At 41.4% G+C, this 14,931-nt stretch overlaps 1 protein-coding gene across 2 annotated transcripts in view; it reads left to right on the forward strand.

The window, feature by feature from the left end:
* Positions 1 to 1,848: 1,848 nt before the first annotated feature.
* LRRN1 (leucine rich repeat neuronal 1) overlaps positions 1,849 to 14,931 on the forward strand; it is a 35,368-nt gene continuing 22,285 nt past the window's right edge. The window contains exons 1-2 of one of the 2 annotated variants that reach the window (XM_005288524.5): positions 1,849 to 1,971; positions 2,075 to 2,512. The gene's annotated coding sequence lies outside the window, so the exon portion shown is untranslated. Of the gene's footprint in view, positions 1,972 to 2,074; positions 3,784 to 14,931 lie in introns of those variants that run through there. The other variant, XM_042849906.2, reaches the window with a different exon arrangement.

A 14,931-nucleotide genomic window follows, 5' to 3' on the forward strand; every position in this document is an offset into this window, starting at 1 on the left:
GAGTCACGCCTGAGCCAGAGCTACCTCTGAAGCACTGTCTTGGAGATTTTTAACACAGCATTTAGCCCAGGCCCTAACCAAGTATCATTCACCTGCTGCCACTCTGCTAAGGAAATCACAGCCAGCTTGCATGGAGAAATCTGTTAGCAGTTCAGTGGACAAAGACAGGGGTCAGTGGTGGAAAAGGAAAGATAAGGAACAATATAAGTCAATGAGTCCAGACTGAGAGAATCAGAAAAGAGGAGAGAGAGGAAATGGGGAACAAATGGGAAGCTGACATACTTATTCGAACAGTTTCAGGCCCTTCTCAGATTCAATTTGCTTGTAGGGCTGAAGTTCGAGCATGCTTCTTTTTTAATCTCAGCTAATTCACCAAGCTCCTTTTTAAGCAGTCATTAATGATACATGGATATAACATCAGTGAGTAATGTTATCTCACTTTCCTGTAAGAGAATTTCCCTAACCTGTAAATCTTCTTTGTGCCTCAACTAGGAATGCCCTCCATTTATGGCTTCCACATACAATGAGTTTTTGCAGTACAACAGTTGTTATTTAAAAAACAGCATTAGCCAACAGTTACTGCACAGTGGCGTCTTGAGTGATACAAGCATTTGCCCCCTATACTCGGAACGGGAAATAAATATAGTGCTGATTGGCAAAGATTGAATTCTCAGTGGCCACCATTGTACTTCAAAACATACCACATCTCAGCATTAGCACTACTCTCCTCCATATATTGTTTATTAAATACATCATTTTGTATTCAATCTAGATGAAAGGCAGGAGTCAAATGGCACTAGGTCATGGGTGCACTGTGAGCTAATTCCTCTGGTAGATGTAGCTTATGCTTTAGAATCTGGGCTCTCATTTTTAAAGAAATAGGAAGTCTCTAGACCTTAGGGCCGCAAAGACAGCCTTCAGCATGTGAACCAATTCTGTGATCTCTGCCTTTGAGAGACAAACTCCCAGCAGCTTGAAGAGAGATGTGAATTGGCTCAATGCATTTCCAGGGATGTTAGCACCAAAGCCTAATGACAATTTAAATATCAGCATTGGTAACTATTTGACTGATCCAAACAAGAAAGCAGAGGCACCCCATATTATGAAAACCTGCTCACTCTAAACTAGGAGTGGCATCTGACTTTTAACTTCATGCATGGGCAGCACTTGGGTTGTGGGAAGAACTTGGTACTTATGTTTTCCGAATCTGATCCCTGATACAAGGGTGCTCCACAGACCTCACATCATTAACAACCCCAGGGAGAGACAGACACTCGCCTTCTTTGTCTGAAACTTGACTGACCCCGCCTTTGCATCTCCCCCCTTATGCTGGCCAAACCCCACCACTCAGCAACGCGCTCAGGCTTTCATGGGACAAAGACGAGAGCGCCTGAAGAGGCAAAAAGAGGCCCGGAGGTATAGAAATGTTCCCTGGAGCAAGAGCCAAAACCACCCTAGGGACCAAGAGAGACAGGGGCCCGCTCCTGGCATGAGTGTGACGGTGAGGGAGAGGGGGACAAACACAGCCCTCTTCAGACACCAAAGCGTTGGGGAGCCCTGAATCCGGGGCCCTTCGCCAGGGGCCAGCTCTCCAGCAGCAGCCCGTCTCCTTAGTGAGATGACTCTGCTTTGCAGCCCTGCCGAGGCCCCGCGACAACACACAATGCACCGCACCCCGAGCTCCCCACAGGGCTGCTCCTTTGCACAATGTGACACGCACCCCTCCCTCCCGCTAAGCGTACCGCTCCGCTGCACAGCGCCAGCCAGGGCCCCTTTGTGCTGCCCATGCACCGGCTCGCATTGTCCTCCCGCACCACCGAGCAGCGGCAGCTCCCCCACCACAAAACAAGACGCGGGGGGAGATGCTGCTCCAGTCCCCTGGTTCCCACAGCAGCAGCGGGAGCGCCCTGCCTGGCGGGCCCCACGGAGCAGCCGCGCACGCTCCCCCTTTGTTACCAGCCCCTACAGATGGTGCCCGGCTTGGGTCTCGGGGGGAGGGGAGGGAGTGTAAAAGGGGAGGGGGGGCAGCCAATCAGGACCCGGCCCATCAGCTGACCTGCTTTGCTTACACCAGGTGCACGCTGGCTGCAGGCAGCACAAAGCCCGGCGGAGGAGGAGGGAAGGCGGCGGCGGCAGCAGTAGCAGCAGCAGCAGCAGCAGCAGCAGCGGCGGAGAAGAAGAAGAAGGAGAGGAGAGGAGAGGAAGACCGAGGGACTGTCTGGCTGAGCAGCAGGGTGTGGAGCGGACACCGCAGCCAGCATCGCTTAGGGCTTGGCCGAGGCTTTGAGATTTTTTTTCCTTCTACAAATTGTATCGCGCTCCCCGCACGCCCCGGGGGCGGGGGGGCTGGACCCTGAACCAAAAAAATCCCAGCCACCCCCCCACCCCCTTTCCGTGAACGGGGCACCTCCTGCCCAGGGGTAGCGGCTGGTGGATGGGCAGCCAGCCTGCTCCCAGCGTGCGGCTAGGGGCAGGAGTCGGGGTTTAGCATCCGCCGCCCCGCACCCTCTGGGTAAGTGTTTTCTCCTTGGCAGGGGAGGGCAGGCTCGCTCGGAGCTGCAGTGGGGAGGGGAGGGCTGGCATCCAGCAGTGGGGGCTGCCAGTGCTGACCTGAGGGATGGGGGGGGGGTCAATTTATGACGAAACCTATGTTAAGTGGCCACCCCGGGGACAATCGCAAAGACCGCCTTTGTCTCGACCGCAAAATCGACCTGAAAACCTTGAGGCTACTTTAAAGCGGTCACCCACAGCCCAGGCTGACGCAGCCGGCAAAGGGTTAATATTCATAATGGGAATATAATAAACGTCCCCTACCCCCCATCATCCCCCCCCCGCACTATTCCCCCCCCCCCACCTCCAGGCTGTGATCTCCACACGTGCTAATAGGTGTGGTGGTTCCAAGCGATCTCTGCTTCTCTCCATCCTGCTAGAGGACCAGTAGGGAGCTGCTGTTGCCAACTCTATGCCAGACAGTCAGACACAGTGAGGAAAGTTTGCCAGGCAGTGTCCTTTGTGCTGGGAGGGATGTGGGGTAGGGGCGAGGGAGGATGGTGACAGCAGGAGCAAGGGGTTCCCTGTCTTCCAAGGAAATCCCAGTCAACCGGCTTTTCTGGTCAGGGATTCAGCCTCGAGGTTCTGGTCCTTTATAGAAGCAAGAGCCCTCCAGTGAAAAGCTGGCTACGGCCAGGTCTGCCCTGTACATGGCTAGGGTATTGTTTGTCGCCACCAAGAAAGTTACCAAGGGTAGTAAGATTACTGCATGAATAGTGATTTCATAGTGCATTAGGATAATCCAGGGGGACGGAGCTGTTTCTAAGTTTCAAACCCACAAGGGTAAACAAGAAAATGGATAAGATGGTCTTTAAGGAATGTTGCCTGCCATTCAGGTGGGCTTTTGGTGTCCCCCCTACTCATTTTTAAGGCACTTTGCTTTCCTCTAGGCTACTCCAGTTTTGCTTTATGTAATCATTTTTACTAGTTTCCACCACCTACGTCATGTACTTGTCTAGTGCATTTATCTCACTGGTAAACTACTGAAATAAAACTGACTAAAAGTCATGTATGAAAAAGTAGAGGAATGAAGTTTGATCACTTTATGTATGGAGTGAAACTGGTGCTGATTGTCTAGCAGGGGCATGTATGTCTCTAAATCTCTGATTTGCATGCAAATGTGAGTGTATCCTGGCAGATGTCTTGCCTCCTCCATTCACATGAAGGAATTTGAAACGACAAGGAGTCTTCAGTTTAACAATAGACCTTCAGAAAATGGAATAAAGGCTCAGTGTAAGTTTTTTTCTGTTTGGGAATTGTATGAATGGCTGTCACTTTTATCTGAAAGCCAAATTCTTTGATTGTTGTTTGCAATGAAATATTGGAGTCATGACTGCTCCATACCTGTATTAACTTGTTTTGGTAATATTTAAAAGTCTGAGTGGATGAGATGGATGGTAGAGGTAGGGAAGGAGAGTATGATTTGCAATTTCAGCAGTAGCAGTTTACTCCTATATAGAGATTTTTCTGTACCATTATATTTTAAAAAACACTTCAAGTGACACAATTTTGCCCATGTGTACAATTTTCTAATATTGCACATCACAAACTCAGCAGATGAAAATGCACTAAATCTCACTGGCCTCAAATAATTTAGGGCCAGATCCTGATCTGGTGTAAATTGAAGCCAATGGTGTATGCAGATTTGCACCAGCTGAGAATCTGCCCTTTTTTAATATATATATATATATATATATATATATACCGGGTATATGCAAGGCTGATTTAAAATAAAGTACCGCACACATTCCCCTTTCACATCATTATAACTTAATGTAACAATGCAGGATGCTGAAAATCAATAACCTGATTCAAACAGCCACAAACCAAGGACTTTTCTTGTTTTCTCCAGTATTAGCTTGATAGACAGCACTCTGTGCACTGTTCACCTCCCAGCATTGTGAAGCCCAGTAGGACAAAGGGCTTGCAGCATGAGCTGCACGTGAGTCTGGGTGAATATACCTACTAACATGCCAAGAACCAGTTGCCTCTCCTTTTGTTGGAGTCTCATATGCTGTTCTCAAGAGTAAAAGGGCCCATTCACTGAAAGGGGTTAACCCCTGCATTCTAAAACTTCATGGACGGAGGCATCTAAAGAGAGAGAGAGCATGCATTGTATTTGAGTGTTGGATGTTTTGAGGAGGAATACAACAGATGTTAGTCTGCTATTTTACATGTTTCCTTAAGTTATTTAGTGCTGGTTCAATGCATTTTTCCCACTAGGCAATAGGGGAAAATGTAACCATAAAACTTAAATTAAAAAATGTTATAGTCGAAAGACGATACAGATGACCCAACTAAGCAGTTATCATTTTTGCCTTAATGCTGCACAGTATTTACCAAGTTACAAATCCTAGCATTAAAGCTCTTCTGTGAATGTTTGTCTTTCTTCCTTATGGACATTTCTAAATGAGACTATAAACCTTTTATTGGAAAGTAAGTAATTTAGGTGCACATGAAACAATCCTGGAGACATTTAAAATGGCCAAAGCCTTACATCAGATGAGATCTTATTGTTATATTAAGTGTTTTAATCAACTAAAATATTTTTCTTCAAGTCCTATAAATTGGAATTAAAAACTTAAAGATACATTTGGACAGAGAAAAACAAATTAATTCATTGGGGGAAGGAAGCATTCCAGATAATAAAATAGGATTTGTTATATCTGATTAGACTATTGGCCTATGTAATCTGGTATATTGCCTTTGGTAGGGGCAAATATCTGATGCTCCAGAAGAAGTTGACGCCCTCTTCATTCCATAATGCTGCATGCATATATAGTACCATGCCCTGAAAGGAAGAGATTCCTTCCTCATCCCCCACTGTGGGTGTTCAGTTTACACTCTGAAGCTTGAGATTTTTTTCAAGAGCTGAAATTCGTGGAATTGCCATGTAACGAAAATACTTGCTTTCACAGTTCAAAATTTATCCTGAATAGATCTTTATACCATCCTTATAAAATGTACATATTCTAATAACTTTATTGAACTTTAAAAGGATCAATTACAGTGATGAAACTAAAAGACTGCTTGTACCAATCATTGAGATGAGTGACATTATATTGGTTAGACAGGGAAATAGCTATATTGCAAATTTCATGGCATATACGGTGATCTGCGTTAATCAGTTAAAAAGTTAAACTAATTATGGAAGACTTTCTGCAACAAGGTAGCAAGTTTACATGGAAAGCCGACAGATTTCTATTTATTTTTTTATTCAGATTGCTTTTGAGATATATAGCAAGATCTTTGGTAGCAAGATCTGTTGGTTTTTTGGTTTTGTTTTTAAAGTTTTCAGTCTGGGCATCTTATTCCAACTCATGAATACAGTACAAGCATTTCTCTCAAGAATAGAGCTTTGATTAATATTTAATTATCATAGTCTTATACATGCAAGTAATTGCTAGCTGAATTATTTCAAGCACACATGTTTTGTTTTCCTGCACTCAAAGCAGCATTCACTAAAGTAATGGACTAACCTTGTTGTTTTAGTTTGATGCAATATCAGGGCACTTTGGAGACCAAGGAAAACTTTAATTATATTTCTTGTGTTATGCTTTCTCAGTACATCAGCAGCATACTGCAACTGTCAACATTTAGAAGCTCTTGACTTTTAGGGAAAACTAGTAAAACACCTTGCATGAATCATAACTCAGGTACACTATTTAAAATACAGTTTGCATAATTCATTAAAATATTTGTAGCTCTATGACTCTGCTGTTAATTTTTGTGACTATTAAGGATGATGCCACCTCCAAACTTATTTAAACAGATTTTAATTTCATTTAAAAATGCTCACTACTGCAAATGGCGACCTTCGTAATGAAGGTCATGGTCAGATTGTTTCTAATGTATCAAAGATTACTTCTGGGCCTCTAGTTTATTTGCATGATATTAACAAGTAAAACAAGCTCTCTCCACCCTCCCCCCCCTGTTTTTATTCATCAATATCATTACAGATGTCAACCACAATATTTCAGCATTCCATGGGGTACTTACTCAGGCAAAACACCCCATTATGGACCTGATACAAAGCTCATTAAAGTCAATGGGAAAATACTTCCTTTGACCTCAGTGGGATTTGGATTGGGTGCAAACTAGGTAAGGACTACAGGATTGGGCTAGGGCATCAGGAAGAGATGAAACCAAAGGGGGGGGGGGAAATCAAGTGACATTTATAAGAATTGCATTTTATAGCATTATTCAAACAAATACAGTATCTAGCAAGTTGCAAAGATAATGGAAATGTTCACTGAACAATCAAAGGTCCTTCAAGAATTAAAAACTATTCTTACTCTGACTTTTATTGTGATGTGTATATTTTAACTTAAGAGCTGTCTGTTATTTGAAGCCCTGATTAATATAAGTGAGTTACAATTTTCTGACCCAAGCTATCCCAGTTCACATATATTATTCTATTGGCAGACATGTGGTCTCCACAGCTGTCCCCTCATTTGTGTATGAAATAGAAACACTGGTGGCATTTGTAGGTTACCATAGTTACATGAACAATACATGTGTGATACTTCATTCTTCCAAGCTAAAGGTTGTTTTGTTGTTTTGTTTTCTGGCAGACATTTTGTAGGCATAGAACTGAAGAAAAATCTATATAAAGTTTCTGGAAGCATATAATTCATTTCCCATTTTTATCTGTTTCCATAACATTAATTCACAGCAGTCCTGTATTTCAAATGCTAATCGTGCATCTTCACCTAATTAAAAGCCTCATTCGGCAAGGTGCTGAGCTCATAGACTGGTGAGTGTCACAGAAGGTGCCAAGCAATTAGCAGAATGAAACCATTAAATACCATGGCATCTAAAGTATATTGAGCTTGTTTTTCTACCATAATATATCTTGCAGACCTTGTCTGTCGCACTTTAGGTTTTTAATGTTTTCATAGATGTACAGATGCTAAATAAATATGCCGTTAGGAAAAAGTAAACACGGGAGTTGTAGGAACACTTTTCTTAGCTACAAGTGGCTTAGGCCTGGTCTACCCTGAAAAGTTAAGTTGACCCAGTTAAATTGCTTAAGGTTGTGAAAAATCCATACCTATGAATGAAATAGTTAAGCTGACCTCAGTTTAGACAGTGCTAGGTCAACAGAAGTTGCCTCAACCAAGCTACTGCCTCTCAGAGAAGTGGATTGCCTATGGCAAGGGGAGAACCTGCTGTAGCATTTCAAATGTTGACAATCCCATAGTCTTAACACCTAGCAAAATTACAACAAAATGGGGGAAAATGAGTGACAGTAAAAAAACCAACCCCCCCTAATCTACACTAAACCAATACTGTCATATCACAATACTAATAAATTGTGCTTCCCAAAGGATTGGTCTCTATTCTGAAAAGCTAAGAGACTCAAAAGACTAATTTTTAATGCAAAATAGACCAATGAACATCTGGTTTTGAAAGACATTAACTTTGTCTTGTCTTCTTTGTGGTTATAACTGAGCTGTTGTAATCCTTTAATCTATTGAAAGCAGTTAATCAATAATAGAGCATACCTTTTCTTAAGCTAAGAAACAAAAAACGAAACAATTTTTAAACTATATTTTCTTATTCATTGCTTCTTAAACAACCACTTTACTACAAATCTGTTTACATTGGCCTTTTGTGAAGTTCGATGGCTTCTCTCAATTTTTAAAAGTATGACAATGAATGCACAAGGTGAGATTTTCAGAACCACTCACTGTTGACCTAACACTGCTCCTGTTGGAGTCAATAGGCATTCATTGACATTAGGGGGAGCAGAGTTATGCCAAATGCTCTTGAAAATCCTGCCATAAAATACTCAATATACTTTGGGTAACTTTAACTTGTAATTTGCAAGTTCTCAGTGGAAAATTTCATTTCTCCAAATTCTGTGGTGCACTTTTCTTTTGATGATGCACACCAGACCTTTTGTCTAGATCTTGCTATTGACTTAAGTGGCAAGAGAACAGGGACCAAACTTTATTTAGAACACACAGTCTCAAGATAGGCAAAATATACTTGATCTAGAAGGTAGATATAAAGTTTAAGGAAAGGCAAAGTAATTTTAAATACTGGTCTTAAATGTTTAGCAGAACATTGTTTTGAAATGTAATGGCTCCAAACTATGCAGGAGTTATGAAAGTGCCCTAGAGATAGTCTTTCCTTTATTTTGTACAATAACCTTGATACATAATTCACTTTTCTAAAATGCCAACCATCATTCTTTTTATGTGAGCATGGTTTGATACTTTTTCTCTGCTGCCTCACAAAGTTTAATACCAAAGGGGAAAAAAAGACTCACGGGTTTTATTTAGGAATTGTTAGCATCTCATTCTGATATTTAATTTAATAAACTCCTGTGAATGCATCAATTTATATGGCTGTCACCTTTGATTAGAGACCCGGAGAGAAACTGCTGCTTCTACAGGGAAGCAGGAGATCCCAAGTCAGTTGCTGTACTGAAACTGCAAGTGGATGAAAGTGACAAAATAGGGGCTTTTCTAAATATAGTTTTTTGATTATATGTATTAACCTAAACATTCACTTCCAAAAGTGCTGGTCCAAACTGTGTTCTTCGTTACATGGCTGCAACTCCCAAAAGGCTTCAAACAGAAGTTGTGCTCGTGTAATTTAACAGAATAGGGTTCCCTGTGATTAGTAATCTCTTCCACATTACTTGTTTCATGGATTGTTACATAGCCTATGACACTTCTAAAGCAGTTAACATTTATCTGTGTATTATAGCAGTAAGTGTAGAACTAAGTATATAGTTTTCAGAGATAGAAATATGAGTGAGTCCAAAGCTGGACTCTCCCTACCTTTATGCTGCAGTTTATTCAAGAATATGCACTAAGTGGGCCAAATTCATCCCTGAGGAAACTATTCAATTCATACAGTGAACAGTTTCAGAGTGGGAGACTGGCCAGTCCTCGCTTACAGACTGCTCCCCCTCCCCAACCTGAAGGAAATACTCACCAGCAACTACACACCACACAACAAAAAACACTAACCCAGGAACCTATCCCTGTAAAACCCCTCTTGCCAACTCTGTCCCCATATCTATTCAAGGGACACCATCATAGGACCTAATCACATCAGCCACACCATCACCTGTTCACCTGCACATCTACCAATGTGATATGTGCCAGCAATGCCTCTCTGCCATGTACATGGGCCAAACCAGACAGTCTCTACACAAAAGAATAAATGGACACAGATCAGACGTTAAGAATTATAACATTCAAAAACCAATTGGAGAACACTTCAATCTCCCTGGACACTCAATAACAGACTTCAAAGTGGCAATTCAACAAAAAAACTTCAAAAACAGACTCCAGTGAGAAACTGCAGAACTGGAATTAATTTGCAAACTGGACACCATCAAATTAGGCCTGAATAAAGACTGGGAGTGGATGGGTCACTACAAAAACTACTTTCCCCATGCTAATTTCCCCTTACTGTTACTCACACCAACTGTTTGAAATAGGCCACCCTGATTACCACTACAAAAGTGATTTCCCCCTCCCCCCCCCCCCCCCCCCCGTTGATAATTGCCCTCTTCCACTTTAATTGAATTTTCTCATTAGAACTGACTCCCCACTTGGTAAGGCAATCCCATCTTTTCATATGCTGTGTATTTATAGCTGTCTACTATATTTTTCCACTCCATGCATTTGAAGTGGATTTTAGCCCACGAAAGCTTATGCCCAAATAAATGTGTTAGTCTCTAAAGTGCCACAAGTACTCCTCATTATTTTTGCTCATACAGTGACTATGCTGGAGGTTCACCAGGGCTGAAATTGGCTCATGTGACTTAATAGCTGTGTCTCATGCATATTTCCACCTCAGGTTCTCTTGATGTTCAGTATTTCCATGGTGTTTTATAGGGTTGACCAAGAGTTTTTGTTGTAGCAGTTGGACATCTTGATAGACCATTGCGGAGCAGTTTTATGAACATATCACATTCTGTCCCAGATAGTTTTTAGGAAACCTAGAAACTGTGTATGTTCCCTTTCCCCCACACAGTTATTCATTTTCATGGGTTTTTGCTATGACATATGCAAAGCACAGATGCCAACTTTCATGTGGTAAATAAGCACCCTGACTTTCACAATAAGCCAAAAATCAAGCTAATCCCATTTCAAAACAAGGCCAAAACAAGCCAATCCTTAATAACCCCAACACACTGTCACCGGTTCCCCCCGGCATGCAGTCTGGGTCTGTGGTGGTCCTGCTGTGCATCCCTGACTCCCTTTCCCCCTGCTTGCCAGGAGCCAATCAAAAAAAAAAAAAAAAAAAAAGGAAGCTGCTACAAGCAACAAGTTACTACTAGCCAACAAGCAACTCTCAAGCCAATTAAGCCAAAAAAAAAAAAAGCCCAATTTTTGCGGGTTTTTTTTCCCCACGGGTTTGGCATGTCTGATGCAAAGTTGACTCAGTTACATCTGGTCCCTGCAAGAGTCTGATGGTGATTGACATCAGAAAGAGCTGCTTTTTCTTTTCTTTTTTTCCGGACGTTTGTATTAATCAAATTAGGAAACTGCTCAAAGCACCACCTTAGGGACTCTAAGATATGGCTTATTTTATCCCACCAGAAGACGTCTATGTTAGCTTGGATCTCCATCTGTATAACGGATCTGTCCTTCTGACTGCAATACTTCAAATGGGACCACTAATCCCACTTGGTGAGAAGTTTTAAGACAATTAATAGGGGGAAATGGTCTTGCTTAATCTAAATAAAATGTTTACATGGTTTCTCCACCATACTGGAGATCTGCTTAGCTTATGTTCATTGAATTCAAGCAACTGTCTAGCAGTCAACAGAACTTCAAAATCATTAGCCAAGTTTAGATGCAATCTTTGGAGTTTGTTTTACTTTCATGAAAAGTTGACATGAGGCCCAATTCTCCACTGACTTTCACTCCAAGAAGCCCCACTGAGGTCAGTGGAGTTTCATAGGATATTCATCAAAGCAGAATTTGCCCTATAAAGTCTTCCTACTTATAAGCTTACAGTCCTAATCTAGCACCCAGGGAAGACTGTGCAAAGACTCCCATTGATTTCAGGGGGAACTGGATTAGATCCCAAAGCTCTGGTTCAGTTTAACTACTGCGCTAGGTTTCCAAGCAAGTTCACAGATTCACTTGTCAGCAACACACTGCAGGATCAGGGCCTAAGAAATTAAACTAGCATAAAAGCACTTTGCTAAACAGATCAAGAAGCAGAAAGCTTATAAATTGGTATTTCTTGTACATTTTGTTTTGTATTTGCAGATAGAATAGTTGTGGTTGTCCAGAATGCAGGAGATTTAGATTTTTTTGGTTATTATAGAAAGTCTAAATCAAAGCTGTTAAACGTGGTAACAGTACATGTAGTCTATCACAGATGTAATAACTCCTATATTTTTTTGTTTTTTTTTGTTTTTGTTTTGTTTTTTATGGATCACTTGCTTAAGCAACACCCAAAATACCTAGTAAATGCATAACTTGCTAATGCGCATATTAGTATGAAGATCATTTATTCTGATAGGGCCTTCATCAAATTTAAATTACAAATATCTATTACTAATTAGAAACTGACTAAGTATTGACATTTAAAAAACCCACCATCCTACTAATTCTAGATATTGCAGAAGGTAGTTGTAGATCCTGATTTCACCTGTGGGTAAACAAAGCTGCTAAGTGAACTATTTTCAAGAACCAAAAAAAAGTTTGCCAAGAAATGACGACTTAACGCTTTAAAATAACTTCATTACAGTACAAGATACCTTGTGCACTCAGACAAACGGTCTTTATAAATTAGTGGACAAATACATTTATATACAAAACATTTCAATGTCTGGATAAATAGTCTCAATTAGGTAAAGTCTTCACATTCTGAGTTTAATAAAAAATAAAGCATCAACAGTTTAAAATCTTTACTGCAAAGTATAAATTGCTATTTCTGTCAATTCCACCAGTTATTGCTCATCCTATATATTTCTCAGAATTTTAAATAAGCAATTATATTTATGGGAAACTTGCTGACTTGAAAATGACATGCCTGAGGAGCAAAATTTGGGAATAGTTTCTATGTCCTTGTTAAGTGTGTGCATAATATTGGATATACAAATTCCCCTACTCTCTGTAGGTCTGTCTTTAGATTATGAACTACTCAGAACAAGGATCATGCTTTCTTTTCGATATGGAAAACTCATTACTTGGCAAATTTTGGGTGCTACTGGAGATGCAGTATGATAAATATTTGCTTGATGTTTTCTCAGTTTTCAGTTGAGATGGACTTGAATCTTTTAGATGACGACTGTATGTTACCGGCCATTCCCACCACGATAGCAGTTAAATTATTGTTGGAAATCTCTCCCTCCCCTCTCTCCCCCTCCCCAAAACCCACTCTTTTTAAGTAAGGTACTGGGTTTAGTTTAAAGCAGGGGTCGGCAACCTTTCAGAAGTGGTGGGCCGAGTCTTCATTTATTCACTCTAATTTAAGGTTTCTCATGCCAGTAATACATTTTAACGTTTTTAGAAGGTCTCTTTCTATAAGTCTATAATATATAACTAAACTATTGTTGTATGTAAAGTAAATAAGGTTTTTAAAATGTTTAAGAAGCTTCATTTAAAATTAAATTAAAATGCAGAGGCCAGGACCCGGGCAGTGTGAGTGCCACTGAAAATCAGCTCCCCTCCCGCCTGCGGCACGCGTGCCATAGGTTGCCCACCCTGGTTTAAAGTGTTATATTACCAACAGTGAAAGAAGAACCAGGAGGTTCTCCAGGGGGAAAAAGAGCTTACGCAGAAAACTTCATGTAGAAAACTATTCAGAAGAAAAGTGTCCTAAGACACTAGTAAAATAGGAGGAGAAATTATGCTACCCAGTAACTTGACGAGAAGTTATTTTCACTAATATCAACTCAACTTTAATCCAGTCTAGTAACAAAAACAAATCAGAGGCTGCTTAATGGAATTGCTTCTATGCTATCTTGACTTGGTTAGGTTCCAAATCCTGTGGCTTGGTGTTAACAACTTATATATTGGATCTTTAAGCACCTACCATGCTTCATCTGTTTATTTTCTTACGGGTGTATTCACAGTATTGAATGAGCAGTCAAAAGCCTCCATACCAGCCAATTCAATACACTGTTTTTATTAACCTACATATAACAAAACACTATGTAATATGGGACCTGATCCTGTATTCCTTGCACGCACACAATTGCCAATGAAGTCAGTAGGAATGCAGGATTCACCCTCTACAATATAATGTTTATACATAAGTTGCACAGAAAGACACTATAAAAGTAAAGCTTTTGATTTTATTTAATGTTTAATCACGATGGTCATTACAAAGTAATTATTTTAGTACAGCCCTATAAAGAAAAATAAATAAAATTACCCAAGTGCAATTTAACAACAACAACAAGGCTCTGCCCCTCCTTTTTTACTTGCTTGTTGGTACAGAATCTAGGCTATAAAAGTAAATGAACTGTTTGCTTATTATCATTGCAAAGCTTATGTGCTTCCTATAGCCATTGCCATTATGATGTCAATCTTATAAATTCACACTTTGAAAGTGGCTCATTGATTTTTATTTTTTTGGCAACTTTTTCTAGCAAAGATATTCCTGGGTACCACTCACTGTGGTACTAACCACCTACAGACTGGCTCTGCCCAGGCAGATGGGGAACCCAGATAAGTCACAAAATGGAAGCCTCCGCTAGAGCTGTGTTGGAAGCAAAATAACCATACTGGCAGGGAACCAGAGGGGAAAGAGAGGGAAAAGCTATTGTCTCTGGCTTAATGAAATGCATGTGCAGTTCAAGCACACACATTTTTCTGTGGTCCAAGGCATTTCTCACATACACCATATTTTTATTACTATTTCTACCAATAAAACTATCACTCATCAGATAAACTAGACAAGGTCATGACATTCTTTTCCAGCACTCTCTCCCAGCTCCCTAGTTCTCCTTTTTCTTTTGCAGGCCACTGATCCTCTTTGTGCATCCTTTCAGGTAATGAACTGTCTAGGCCAGTGCTTCTCAAAGTCGGGCCGCCACTGGTGGTGGTCTGGGCTGGTTTGTTTACCTGCCGCATCCGCAGGTTCGGCCGATCGCGGCTGCCACTGGCCGCAGTTCGCTGCTCCAGGCCAATGGGGGCTGCGGGAAGCAGCGCGGGCCAGGGGATGTGCTGGCTGCCCTTCCCACAGGCCCCATTGGCCTGGAGTGGCGAACCGCGGCCAGCGGGAGCCGCAATTGGCCGAACCTGCGGATGCAGCAGGTAAACAAACCGTCCCGGATCGCCAGGGGCTTTCCATGAACAAGCGGCAGACCGGCTTTGAGAAGCACTGGTCTAGGCTACCATTCAAAACCCAGTAATCCTAGATTCAAATCTCCATGACCAGCCTTTTATG

The sequence above is a fragment of the Chrysemys picta genome, chromosome 7 (genome assembly GCF_011386835.1).
Source record: "Chrysemys picta bellii isolate R12L10 chromosome 7, ASM1138683v2, whole genome shotgun sequence".
In the NCBI taxonomy this organism is placed as follows: domain Eukaryota; kingdom Metazoa; phylum Chordata; order Testudines; family Emydidae; genus Chrysemys; species Chrysemys picta.